The 14,616-nt window shown below is 43.0% G+C and overlaps 1 protein-coding gene across 2 annotated transcripts in view; it reads left to right on the top strand.

The window, feature by feature from the left end:
- ZBTB20 (zinc finger and BTB domain containing 20) overlaps positions 1 to 14,616 on the top strand; it is a 642,654-nt gene that overhangs the window by 109,082 nt on the left and 518,956 nt on the right. Inside the window, exon 1 of one of the 2 annotated variants that reach the window (XM_066599340.1) lies at positions 10,889 to 10,972. The exons of the other annotated variant lie outside the window; for it this stretch is intronic. The gene's annotated coding sequence lies outside the window, so the exon portion shown is untranslated. Of the gene's footprint in view, positions 1 to 10,888; positions 10,973 to 14,616 lie in introns of those variants that run through there. 2 annotated transcript variants of the gene reach the window in all.

Raw genomic sequence — 14,616 nt, 5'->3', positions numbered from 1 at the left:
GCCCCTCGCATCTCGGTTTCTGCCCTAATTACATGTTTTTAATCATCTGTCAACACGTTTAAAAGGGGTGTCCCTCCAAGTTAAGGGGGGCTTTGCATAGGACAATTACTGACTGGATAGTCTCCCGATAGAGCAAACCTAACCGACAGTTGCCCCATGTAATCATGGCCACCAGACGGGTGACGAGGTATGACTTCTTCACTAGTCACTTCACCTGGTTGATTAAACCCTTTTAATGACAGGCCCGTTTCGGCTTTAATAACCAACCAATTCTTCCATTTTTTTTTCGCCGTTGCATTCCCAGAGCCATACCTTTTTACATTTCCCGTGACGTAGCCGTATGAGTCTTTTTTTGCAGGACGTTGTATTTTTTTAATGGCGATATATTTTTCAGTCCATGCAATATATACTGGAAGTTTCATCAATTTACAGTTAGGGGATTGGGGAAAAAATAAATTCCACCGTTATTTTTTAACATTTTATTTTTGTGGCGATCAACACGCAGAATAAGTATTGTGACGACATTATTCTCCGGATCAGCACGGTTCTGGCGGCACCAAGTTTATGCAGCTTTTTGTTTATGATGCTATTTTTCTACACTGGAAACAGTTTTTTTTACTGTTGCATGTACAGGGTTAAATGTCGGGGATCAGCAGTTTCTCTAGCCCTCGCTGCTGTTAGAGCTGGAGCCTGGCTGTCCTCCTATTGGCATGGGAGACTCATAGCTGTATTCTGATGCAGTGCCCTAAAAACTGTTTTAAAAGGGTGTATGGGCAGTTGTCGAGGGGCTAATTATTGTCTGGTGGAAGCAGGTAATCGTTTATTGACCATTTCAAGCAACTATTTAGATGATAGTTGCCCAGTTTAAAGCTATCCTTCGTTATCCCCTATCATTAGGACAGGTAATAAGTATGTGAACATACTGGGTCTGACCGCTGGAACCTCCACTGATCATGGGAGTCACAAGTGTCCCTTAATGAATCTACTATTCATCCATTCATTTCTATAGGACGGTTGGGGATAGCTGGGCACTTGTATCCATGTATCTCAGGCAGTCTCATAGACATTAATGGAGTGTTAGTGCGCACACATAGCCACTGCTTCATTCTTTCAGGGACACTCAGGACACCCTACATTCTGTAATTGGTGAGAGTGCCAGTGGATGAACCCCCATTGATCAGATACATACCACCTATTATGTGCATAACCGCTTTAAAGGCAAGCTCTTCTCTCTGTCTCAGGCAGTGTTGTTTCTAGTCTTCGTGCCTCCCCATCACAGATTATAGGCGGTGAAGATGCACAGATGAACTTAAAGGTGGTGTCCTACTTGTAGTTGTTTTGCTGCAGGAAGCACACAGCTCCGTGTATTGCCCAGTGGCCCAGATTGGTATTGCAGACTAAGTCTCATTCACTTTAATATGACTCAGCCTGCAGAATCAATACGGACCACTATGCAGTGTACTAAGCTGTCTGCTTTCTGCAGCGAAACAGATAGAAGTGGGACGACTTCTTTAATATTTGACAAAATGTTGCACTCAAGCAATCAGGGGAGGATGCTGCCCAAGGCACTTGGAACCATGGAGGGTGCATCCCAGAGAAGCCACTAAAGAAATTCTGACTCACAGATTTGGAATCGGGAAGGAATTTTTTCACTACAATGAGGAAATTTGACGTCTACTTCATTTCGGGTTTTTTTTTGCCTTCCTCTGGATCAACATTTCGGGATAATGGGCTGAACTGGATGGACATGTGTCTTTATTCAGCCTTATACTATGGGGGAATTTACTAAGCCCCGCATGTTCTTCTTTTAACAGTGCACTGGATACATTTCTGGTATAATTCACGGCAGTTTCTGGCGTAAATAATACATAAATTTGACAGCCCACAGTGGCCATGCCCCCTCCGGCTAGCCCCACCCACTTTGTGAAAAATTGCTTGGGACTGGTGGAAAAAAATAGCAAATTTTGCGCAACTACACATTTGTGCAAAAAGAATTTGACCTTTCTTATGACAAAAACTGGTGTTAACCCTTTCCAAAATGTGTCCCAATGTTATGAAGTATGTTCACAAATGTGTAACACTGGATTCAAATGGAGAAACCCGATTGCAACGTGCGTTAGACATCACATGGACAGCCGTCTCTGCGCTATCTGATCTCCGCGGACCCTGCACATTGTAGGTCGTATTCTCATCCATGAAAACAGACAAGAATAGAACATGCTACGAGTTCTTGGGGGTATGTGAATGGTCTGACAGGCTATTATGGGGCCGTGTGCTGTCCACGAACAACACCCAACCCGAATATATGAGCAAACGTGTTTCAGATCTGATTTGGATTTGCAGTTTCTCAAATGAAAGCAACCTGATCGTGTGAACTTAGACTGCGATCAGATCGTGTTTCAAACCCCATTCAGAAGTTCCAACCATAGGACTCCGTCTGGATAGCTGAAAATGGCAACCATGGGCTGCAACTAGGGGGCCAAAGCTGCAAACTCTGGTCTCTATTCTTGCAGGTTTCTCTTCGATCCCATCCTTTTGGTCGGACAGAATAGCACTTTTTTATTTGCACTTAATAGTAGACAAAAGTACATGTTTTGAACCAGTATCTCATATAATCTTATAATGGTAGAGTTGGAAGGGACCTCCAGGGTCATCGGGTCCAACCGCCTGCTCAGTGCAGGATCACTAAGTCATCCCAAACAGCCGCTGCCTAGCTTCGGTTCATTATTTAGCATACTTGTTCAGTTTCTTTTCTGAGTCTTATTGCTCTCTTCTTCCTAAGGACAATATTTCAAGAACTTGACCCTTCCTCAGGTATTTAGTGAAAACTTACCAGTGGATCATGTGGTCCAAAACGCGTTGTTCTGTTGTCCTCTAGTTTACTGAGGGTGAATAAAGATCTAACCTGATGGAAAGCGCAGCTTGCAGAGATGGTTTTCACGAGTTGGATACTGTACACACCTGAGGGCACTTACTGTCAGGATTGGATCCACCAAGGCCCCCCCCCGCTACATCTGAGTTGTGTGTGACACAAGTCACTAAGTAGTACAGCGGCCCCCAAGTTTTATCGAAGGTGACTTCACATCATCCCCTTCATTGTGTGTACAAAGTTAAGGGATCTTCATTTCTTCAGAGTTCAGTTAAAGGCTTAATTGCCTGGATTTGATCCCCGGTTTGATGGCGCTGGTGTTCTACCCTTCCGTATTCTATATAACGGTTGTAATCATGGATTAGTGTGATGTATTATTATTGTTGATGGAATAGATTTCCCAACAAAGTAATATACCAAGTGATAAAGCTGATTCTAAATTGCAATAATGTTTACAAGCAGCAGCTACCCTCTACTTTAATCATCAAGAGCTCGGAACATAAAATAAGTCATTTTCATATGAGGTGATATTTCTTCTTAAAGCAGATCTGCAGGCTCTTACCCCCACAATTGCAGCTCATTTCACTTCAGTCTGTATGCGGTGGGCGGTTAGGGGGTAATCTTGGTTTTCTCACTTTAGTTTCTTTTCTTGCTCCATTGGAAATCTGTTTTCCATATACTGACTTCCTGCTGAGCTTATGGATATATACAGCAGCCAATCTGAGCTAGCAGTGTAAAGTATGGCGAAGGGATGGGAGACGGCGGGATTCAAACTATATGTATACAACAATGAAACACTTACCTACTGTCCTTGGTTTTTGAGTCTTGCATGCAGCACTTCAAGATGTAGCCAAGTTTAACTTGGTTGTGTAACTTTCCGCATCTTATGTAAAGCCATTAAAATCTATTATTATCCTAACATGACAAAGGCCATTATAAAGCTATTGGAAGGGCAAATAAACTGCAGCAAAGAAAGTTATATTAACATGTTAAGAGTCAAGTTGCCTTTTGCTACTGTCTGTTGCTGCACTCTTACTGTGTAGCCTGGAGCGCACCCTAGAGGAGCAATCTGGCTGGGTAGTATAGAGGTCCCCTATAACAGCAGTCTGGATATACAGTCTGGAGGTCCCCCTATAGCAATAGTCTGGTTGTGCAGTATGGAGTACCCCCTATAGCAACAGTCTGGAGGTCCCCCTAAGTCAGCAGTCTAGTTGCGTAGCATGGAGTAGGAAAGGGCAGGGACTTGTTATTTGTATAGCACCAACTTATTCTGCAGCTCTTTCAAGTAATTTCATTTATTATCCCTCCCCCCCCCTAGCAAGCTGGGTACTCCATTTACCGACCTCGGAAGGATGAAAGGCTGAGTCAACCTTGAGCCGGCTACCTGAACCAAGCAGAGATTGAATTCACAACCTTCAGGTCGTGAGCGAGAGCTTAGAACTGCATTCTGCTGCCTTAAGTCTCTGCACCACATGAGGACCCTATAGCAGCCGTCTGGAGGTCCCCCTATAGCAGCCGTCTGGAGGTCCCCCTATAGCAGCAGTCTGGAGGTCCCCCTATAGCAGCAGTCTGGAGCTCCCCCTATAGCAGCAGTCTGGAGGTCCCCCTATAGCAGCAGTCTGGAGCTCCCCCTATGGCAGCAGTCTGGAGCTCCCCCTATGGCAGCAGTCTGGAGGTCCCCCTATAGCAGCAGTCTGGTTGCGTAGTATGAAGTACCCCCCTATAGCAGCAGTCTGGAGCTCCCCCTATGGCAGCAGTCTGGAGCTCCCCCTATGGCAGCAGTCTGGTTGCGTAGTATGAAGTACCCCCCTATAGCAGCAGTCTGGATATACAGTCTGGACTACCAACAGTTTGTGTTTTCTGAGTTTTATAGTCTTGGAATACTGTGAAGCAGATAGAAATCCCCACTATGTGTGACTATGTAGTTGGACTGAAGTGATATCGCTGAGACCACATGGTGTGTCCCCTCCAATCTTCACATTACGGGACGCGCTGCCGCTGTTGTACGTGATGTTACACAACACACACAGTGGGATTTCGGCTTAGTGTTTGCAATATACAGCCGCGCACGCAGCACATGAGGTGAGGACCGCACAGATTTGTTGGGACTACACACAACAATAATGCAGTACTCTAAAAAGCTCAGCACGCCATTATCATCGATAGTTGTCAGTTTTAGTGCCATCTTGTGTAAATGCTTTTCTAAACTATATATGTAAAATTCGATAATCAAAACATGTCTCATTAACAGCTTATGTTCAATTTTCAGCACTCTTTACCATTTACATTAAGCATAAATTTACATACAATTTTGTCAGTTTGTGAATACATTACATTACTTATCTTGTACTAATACTGAGTTACATTCTTTATTATACTCCAGAGCTGCACTCACTATTCTGGTGGAGTCACTGTGTACATATATGACATTACTTATCCGGTATTGCACTCACTATTCTGTTGGTGGAGTCACTGTGTACATTACATTACTTATCCTGTACTAATCCTGAGTTACATCCTGTATTATACTCCAGAGCTGCACTCACTATTCTGCTGGTGGAGTCACTATGTACATACATTACATTACTTATTCTGTACTAATCCTGAGTTACATCCTGTATTATACTCCAGAGCTGCACTCACTATTCTGCTGGTGGAGTCACTGTATACATACATTACTTATCCTGTACTGTTCCTGAGTTACATCCTGTATTATACTCCAGAGCTGCACTCACTATTCTGCTGGTGGAGTCGCCGTGTACATACATTACATTACTTATCCTGTACTGATCCTGAGTTACATCCTGTATTATACTCCAGAGCTGCACTCACTATTCTGCTGGTGGAGTCACTATGTACATACATTACATTACTTATTCTGTACTAATCCTGAGTTACATCCTGTATTATACTCCAGAGCTGCACTCACTATTCTGCTGGTGGAGTCACTGTGTACATACATTACTTATCCTGTACTGATCCTGAGTTACATCCTGTGTTATACTCCTGAGCTGCACTCACTATTCTGCTGGTGGAGTCACTGTATACAGACATTACATTACTTATCCTGTACTGATCCTGAGTTACAGCCTGTATTATACTGCAGAGCTGCACTCACTATTCTGCTGGTGGAGTCACTGTGGACATACATTACATTACTTATTCTTTACTAATCCTGAGTTACATCCTGTATTATACTCCAGAGCTGCACTCACTATTCTGCTGGTGGAGTCACTGTGTACATACATTACTTATCCTGTACTGATCCTGAGTTACATCCTGTATTATATCCCAGTATATATTGTATGTTGTATTATAGGATGGGTTACAGGTTTTAGTGCTCTACGTATGGAGTATATTAGAAGTGTACTATAGTCGCCTCCAGTGGTTGGTCTGCTGGGGGTTGTAGTGCTCTATGTATAGCGTACAGTAGACGTGTATTGGGTTATGGCCACGTGGGAGTGTAGTATTCTCTCTGTAGAGTATAATAGACTAGTGTTACAGTCAGCTCAGCGGTCGGTCTGCTGGGGGTTGTAGTGCTCTGTGTACAGACTATAATGCAGCAGTATTGTACTATAGCCATGTCCGATGGTTGAATTATGTTGGGGGTTGTAGTGCTCTGTGTACAGACTATAATGCAGCAGTATCGTACTATAGTCATGTCCGATGGTTGAATTATGTTGGGGGTTGTAGTGCTCGGTGTCTAGTCTATAACTGAATTGCATTATTATGTGGTAAGAAGTTGATCAGAATTCTACAAGTACTATTTATAACTTGTCAGGACTTTACAAGAACCTAAAATAAAGTTCTAAACGAAACTTCTGAAGTAGTCTTGAGAAAAGGAGCCGAGATTTCTGTTTGAATAAGTTACAGTGGTTTTTCCCAATGTGGACAGGAATGAATGCGCTGACCGGAGTCGCCGGCTATTTCAGGATGCAGCGAGCTTTTGTTCTCCTCTCGGTGCTCACTCGGAGGCATAGAATGGGTTCTTAGCTCTCCCCTGTTGAAGTACAGTACAAAGAGCCAGCGCTCAGTGTGCGCCCGAGCCATTGTACTTCTCCTCCTTTGCAGTTCGTACAATAATAATGTGACAGTAACACGGGCTCACGGACTTCAGGGCATTCTCCAACGTTCTCATATATAGTTTAATATAAATATTACATGCACTGTCTGTGTCACTTTACAGCTTTAATTGAAAAATGGAAGATTGATGTAAGAGATTTTGTCTTGTTTTATCACAGGTTAGCTGGAATTCTGCCTGCAGTGCTGTAGGGTTTCTATTGTCTCTTTCCTTTTATTCCAAGACCTGCTTTTCACATTTTTTTGTGGCATACCCAGAAACTTGGCACAAAGTTGACAGCCGAGATGAATAATCATGAGTGCGGACAAACGGACACAGGCGGACTGAGCGGCATGTATTCTGAGAGGCTTTTCAAACTTATTCTTCCTTTAAAATCACTTTGTAATTCATGTATGCTGACATCATGTGCACAACTCCACAGAAAGTAATTAGACAACCCCTGCCGTTTTCCTCGGCTGATGAAGCCTGTGGTTTGTGTTATTAAAAAAAAAAAAACTGCTCGGCTTTTTGCAAGAATTTCTTTCACCCCAAGTTCAGAATCCTAATGTTTTATTATATATATATATACTTTTTCAGTCTAATATAATGTGGACCGCTGTAGTCACTGGACAGGTCTCAGTGTAGAGTGTACAGAAGGACAGGGATTCTGCGTGAGCTTCAGTAACCTTTGGAGTTGGACATATAGGTTACAGAGATGACAATGAACTGGTCAGCTGTCAGGTATTCTGGTATACAGAACTGTTACTATTGTGCTTTATGGTATTGATTTCAACTTCTTGCAACCGAAGGGTTATGTTTCTCCAGAACGTCCCGTCTTCCATTTGGTCTTCAGGTTTCTCATTGATATGTTACACATTTTGGATGAGTGTCACCCTTAATCTTGTTGTGGGTTGTTCTCTTCCTTAACCTTTTCCCAGCAGCGATACGACTATTTATTAACCTAAGGGTGCATTCACACGAGCATGTTGCGTGCGTCGTACATTGGTGCGCACAAAACCGTGCACCCACGTACGTGCACAAACACGCGTGAATGCAGGTCTGTGCAGCATTGCTTTCAAGAATTCTATGAATGGCCAAGCGCTGCCTGTGATTGGCTGAGTGCTGTGACCAATCACAGGCTGCACTAAACTGTCATTCAGTGAGTGGCTGAGGGCTGCCTGTGATTGGCTGAGCGCTCAGCCAATCAGATACAGCCCTTTCAGCAGGCGGGGATTTTAAATCCTCGCCTGCTGAAACAGAGTCAGAGCAGTGCAGACAGGCTGAGGATAGGTGAGTATATATATTTTTTATTTTTAACACATTCTAGGGATGGTTTTCAGGGAAGGGCTTATATTTAAAGTCCTTCCCCAAAAATCCCTGCAGGGGTTGCTGGCAGGCCGTTGCTTTTAATGGGACTACAGTAGCGCCGGTCCCATTGAAAGCAGTGGGAGAACATCGCGGTCCTCTGTCACAGCTGTGGCAGGGGGTTCTTTACTCCCCGCGCACATAAACACGTTCGTCTGAATCTACCCTAACTGTACATACCGCATGCAGTTAGGGCGTATATAGACACCTGTAGCATATGCTGTGTTTGTAGCGGGCTCAGGAGACAAGCCACCCACCTGCAACAGCCACAATTGGAAATAACTCAGACTACGGCTGTTAACCCTTTAAATGCTGCTGTAAAATGTCCCAAACAGCAATTGATATCCAGGTGACATTGCAGCCTGGGGCCTTCTGAAGGCCCCCAGGGCTGCCATGATTGTTTGCTTATTAAAACATGCCTATGACATGTCTTTATTAGGCAGCCTGTTAAAATACAGTATAATGCAATACCATAGCATTGCATTAGACTGCATAAGCGATCAAACGATTGCAAGTTCAAGTCTCCTAAGGGAGCTATAAAAAAAATAAAGCAAAAATAAGCAAAATAAAAAATTTTTTAGGTATTACAAAACAGTAAAAAAAATTAAACGTTTAAAAAGTTCTTTTCCCAGTAGTTGCAAATCTTAAAATTGGTAGTGCTGCATCCATAAAGGTTCAATGTCACATTATTAATCTTGCACAGAGAACGCCATCAGGAAAAAAATGCAACCCATAACAACTACAGTTCCCCCCCTGTAATATAAAGAAGTCCTCACACACAGCCCTATAGACGGAAAAATAAGAAAGTGGGAATGCCAGAACTGCAGAATGTGATCTGGACACAGGAGCGTCAATACACGAAGGGTTAAAGCGGACCTGTTATCTCCTTGAGCCAGCAGGGCCAGTCACATAGCTCTTCAGCCACGGGTCCACACCAACTCTGTCACAGCTTTTATATTTTCTCTTCACCCCGTGTTTCCCTGCACCATGTCCCATTAGATTCGGCTCTTAGCGCTTTGAATCTGTCAAGTGTTAATCTCCTCTAATGTCAGCAGATGCTGTCAGATATGATTGACGGCTGCGGAGACCGCCCACTTGTCATATTCAAAGCTCTAGGAGCGAAAGCTAATGGGGACTCTGTATGGTGTGATGGGAGGTGGAGTAGATAGAAAAGAAAAAATGCAATAGAGTCAGCAAGGCCATGGCTGCAGAGCCACACAGCAGACCTGAGAACGTGACCGGTCCTCTTTAGAGGTGCCCGTACACCTTCAGTAGCTGCCAGTTGACAGCTACCCTTCCTGCCTCCGTTATAATAGTGCACAGTCTGGTCACTGCATGTGTTTAGAATTAGACGCGAGGAGTAAGTCGCTGCCTAACTGCTCTGGTGGAGGCCTATCTTCTAAATGATCGGGCATGTTGAAATCTGACATGCCCAATCCTGCTTTTCCCTGGCTTCTGCCATCAATGGAGAGTTGGAAAACAGCCATACATGTGAGATGGTCGGCCAGACCCGATGAAAACTGTGTTTGGCTCGTTGTCTTTTCCTAGTGACCCCATACTATCTACAAGTCAATATAAAGATTCAGGTGGAAGATTTGGCTTGCTTTGCTTCAGGACCTAAAATCTTTGTAGATTTCATGCTCTCTGGTTTTGGCTGAGTTTGTGGGGGGGGTTTTCAATAGGGAGAGCAAAAAACGTTGCTGCTTGACTCACTTTATCTACCATGGAAACTATGGAATGGGAATAAAATCCCACATGCCGAATCCTTCATTTCCTGGCATCTGCCCTTTCCCTAAAAAAAAAAAAAAAAAAAAAAAAAAGAAAAAGTCATCCAGTCACACCAAAATCGATGGGACTGTCATTTAATGTATAGGGAGAGCTTAAGACCCGTTTCCAATAATAAACTGTATCCACTAATCGTTATTGGCGCATACAGTTTATTATTGGAGATGCGTCTTAAGCATGAAGTCTGTTGAGGTATCTGTGACAAGATGAATCTTTTTTTTAACCCCAAATATATGTTTGATACAATCAAACATATATTTCTGTTTGAAAAAGATTCATCTTGTTACAGATACCTCAACTGACTTCACTTTTGTTACAAAATCCAATAGGTGGCGCTGCAGAGGTATTGTTCCTTCTTACTTATTTGCATATATTTCCCAGAGGAGCATGAATGGCCTTATAAGTCTCCTCACTCACCTACTAGGTGCTCTCCTTAAGGAGTGATGATACTCCTCCCGACCCATGTCACAGGCCTCTCACCAGCTGAGCCAGGATCCTACTGCACACTGATGAGGGGCAAAAACCCTAAAACAGCTGTCTGTGTATGGCTTTCTGACTCTGTTTCCCAATCATTTGTTATTAAGACTTGTGTAAAGGGTCCAACATTGGTTTGCAGAAATGCTGCCATCCTATAGGTGGCGCTGCAGAAGTTTTGTTCCATCTTCCTTATTTGCATAAAAACATGCTAAAATACCTATGGTAGTACAAAGGCTGTACTCTGCATCCTGGTTGTGATCAGCTGATGTGTGTCTTACAGGGGTCTTCCTTGGGAACTGGGCTGTCTTGCCTCAGATTTACTTCATTCTTAAAAACAAAATAACTGGCTGCAATACATTGCTGGGCAAGAGAACGAAGAGAAGATCTGAGACATGCCAACACCATTCCTAGTCACTGTAAGTAAGCCAATGTTGCCGTCATTGAGGGTTTCTAGCAGAAGTCCGCTAACAAGAGGGTTTCCTGTTTAAATGTGTCTAAAATAAAAAAAACGTACAAATTGTATTCATTATTATTTTTTATTTCTCTGTGATCTCTGATGACCATATGAATGACTAGTAATTATTAGGAAATGATAGTAGCAGTGTTTCTGATGGCGCAATGTGCCACACAGCTGTGCTGGATGCACGTCACACACACAGCTCTGCTACATACATTGTTCATCCCATACAACAGGGATCAGAAGCAGCACAGCACTGGTGATGAAGGACCTGTGATTACATCATCATCATGCTCCGCCCCTGATCACATGACGGTGACGCTCATCCCGGCGGCCTCAGTTGCAATGGAATAGTAACGAACACCAAGCCGGACAGCAGCTAAATGCGTACAGGACCTGTGATGATGTCACAGTTATGCGATCAGGGGCGGGGCATGTAAGTCACTCACAAACCCACTCACTCACGCACGGACGGACAGGTCGACGTCAGTAGTTTGATGATGCTCCAGGAAATCATCTGGTCTCAATGTTTTGCTCTTCCTCATTCCTTTTTACCTCTTCAAAATTAACTTTTTCCTTTGTCCCGGGACTTTAAGGAGAAGCTTTACAGTAGGTTGATTTGGTCAAGGATCCAAGTTTGACTGAGTCAAACTTTACTAACAGCATGACGGCTGACGGAGAAGGAAAAGATGCCATTAGTTTCGCAAAAGACTCATCTTTCGACAGACACCTCAAAATATTTAATAGGTATCAAATACTGCCATGATGAAACATGATGGGTGCGAATATAAATTGGGTATCATGAAAGATATACTCAAAATCCTAGCTGTGATCAGTGATGTAGAACCTTGATGTCCAACAGTACCTTCTCTTTAGGTCCAAGCCTCTCAATGTTCTTCTCATGATTTCTTTTGTTGTCGCTTTCCATCTTCTTGGCATTATCCTCTTTTGCTTATTACCTTCGTCAAATCTAAGCATAATGGTCTTTTTTAAGAGGTCTCTTCATTAACCACCTCCACTACACTAGTGCAGCGCAAGCAGGAGTCCTCAGACAACTTACATTGTACTATTCCAGTGCTCTGATCATATGGACACCGCCACTGCACCCCGGCGATGAGGACCGCGGCTGTAATACACAGCAGTACCTCTGCTCTAATGGCAGAACCTCTCATCTCCATCATTTCATGCTTTGTGTGCTGCAGTCAACTAGATCGAGGTTGTGTATCCCTATAGATACATAGCCCAGGGTCCATTGAAAGACTTTATGACTGTCTGTTCCGGATGCCTGTTTTTAGGGCATATTTCAGTATGCATGCCCTAAAACAGTCTGAGTTTCTTGCATGTACCTGCGTATATGTTTAGATACAAGTACATTATTGTGTGAAATTAGAGAGAGTGAATTGAAAAAATTAAAACTTTTTTATGAAAAAAGAATAGAAATAGACCCAAATGCTATTTTTACATTTAACTTATTTTATCTCATATATATACATCTCACTCCTTCACACGACCGTATGCGTTTTTACTTTCACCACATTGTCGCCAAAAATAACGTGAAAAAAAAAACGCGATCAGGTCCCGATCTAAATTAGCGTTTTTTTTGTCCATTCACACGGGCAACTGCAGCGTAACGGCAAAAATATACGCTGCAGCGTGGAAATCCCTTGGTCGGCAGAAATCCTCGGAATGGCTTGTAATGGTTAAATAGAGGCAGCTATAATCATTTCCTAGCATTGGATGCCGTAAAACTCCCTTCCCTCCTTTTTTAGAAGCCTATGGGTGCGTCCAGCGTATCTAGGGAAAAGATAGGGCAAGACCTAAAAAAGACATGAAATTGGCCGCTGTTTTCGGTCGCAGGTGCCCTATTATTATTATAGACGGTTGAGAGTTTTTGACAAGGCTACATTACAGTGTATATACGCTCTTGTGAATACGGCCTTAGCCTGGTGGGGTGCGGTTTGTTATCAGAACAGCTCATGTGCGTGCAGTACGGACCCCCTGCCGTGACGCACACTCATCATCACCTTAGCATCTACTAAAAACTTCTTGCCTCACATCATCCACACGAGCTGCGAGACTGTCTATCTCTATCAGGGCTTAAATGGGCGACCGTGATTTTGTCCCATTTTATGGTCATGAAAATGATGCTTACAAAATGAAACCATTGACTTCACGGCTGTTTTTCGCATTCATGTTTTATACATGTGCGAAAAGATCGGTCCTGTGCTATTTTTCGGATTTTCTCTTTACTCACACGCCATAGCGCGCTGTTTGAAAAGTAAAAAAAGACTGTTGCATGCGCAGAAGGTATCTGAGCCTGCACCCTTGTCTTTAAACCCTCCGGCACACGAGCCTACGTTGTAAAATGTATACCTTTACATCAGCCATCTGCTGAGGGTTCATAAAGTGGCAAAATCTTCATTTAACAAATTCCTAACATAAGTTGTGTGAAATCCTGCTACGTCCGGGGATATATATTATAGCAGGAGGAGCGGCGCAGGCAGAGGGAATGAGGCAACTAGAGGACCTCCACATTGGTTAGCCTACATTGTGTATTTGAAATAGCGGACGCCTTTGCATTATAAAGATTATTCCTAATTCCACTGAATAATTTTCCTGAGCGTGGATATTTACATATATATATATATTGTAGACGCCGTCCCGGGACGGGCTTTCTAATGACATATTTATACCCAGGTCTGTAAGGGGATAGAACTTCAGCCTGGTTGTTATTTCTGTCTTCAGCAATATCAGCTGAAAACCAACTAAACCTTCCACCTCTTATGATGTAATATCCACTGAGAGCAGAAAATACCCTAAACGGAGCCATACTGATCTCTATGGACACATTACATTTTGAGATCTTCCAGTCTTGTCCTTCTAAGTTCCTGTCTGTCTTGTGTATCTTGACTGCTACATTGTATCTAATACTACATTGTATCCAATACTTAAAGAAAAAAGGCTCTAATAACTTCTACATTTTCAACCTAACCTCAAACATTTCCCTCACCAGTCTACATCCCATTGAGTACAAGTCTACTGCATCAATTGCTTCATTACAGTAAATGTAAATTATTTTCTCACCTAATTAGCCTGGACTCACACAACGTATGCGCTAAAACACACGTTAGTGCAAAGTATTTGCGCTGTAATCAATTCTTCTTTGCGTGCAATTTTGCGTATATTACTGTACTTTTTGCGCTGGCTGGGACCTTTCACATTGGTGCGGGACAAAGCCGCGCCCCAATTAAAAAGGCTACTTAGCCTAATTAGTTCACGATGTGTTCATTTTGTCATGAAATTGTGCAGCCTATTTCACAATCCTGCGGGTATTCGGTCCGCATTTTGCACACCTCCTGTAGACTTCTATGGGGCCTTTAGCGCGCATAAAATATATTAATAAACCCATTGAAATCAATGGGCTCTGTCCTTGATAGCTCCATGCTTTGGTTTATATTGGATGTATAGACGATATTTGCAAGGTCAACCCATCCGCTGCTTCTGTTGTGTGTCCGTTAGTACATATGAGAATATAATAGGGAGCCTGCGTATTAGTAGCGGGATCCACTGTAGAGAAATATGCAAAACACATACAGTACTGCT

Source organism: Eleutherodactylus coqui, chromosome 4 (assembly GCF_035609145.1).
Source record: "Eleutherodactylus coqui strain aEleCoq1 chromosome 4, aEleCoq1.hap1, whole genome shotgun sequence".
NCBI classification, from domain to species: domain Eukaryota; kingdom Metazoa; phylum Chordata; class Amphibia; order Anura; family Eleutherodactylidae; genus Eleutherodactylus; species Eleutherodactylus coqui.
This window is presented reverse-complemented; position numbering and strand designations above follow the sequence as displayed.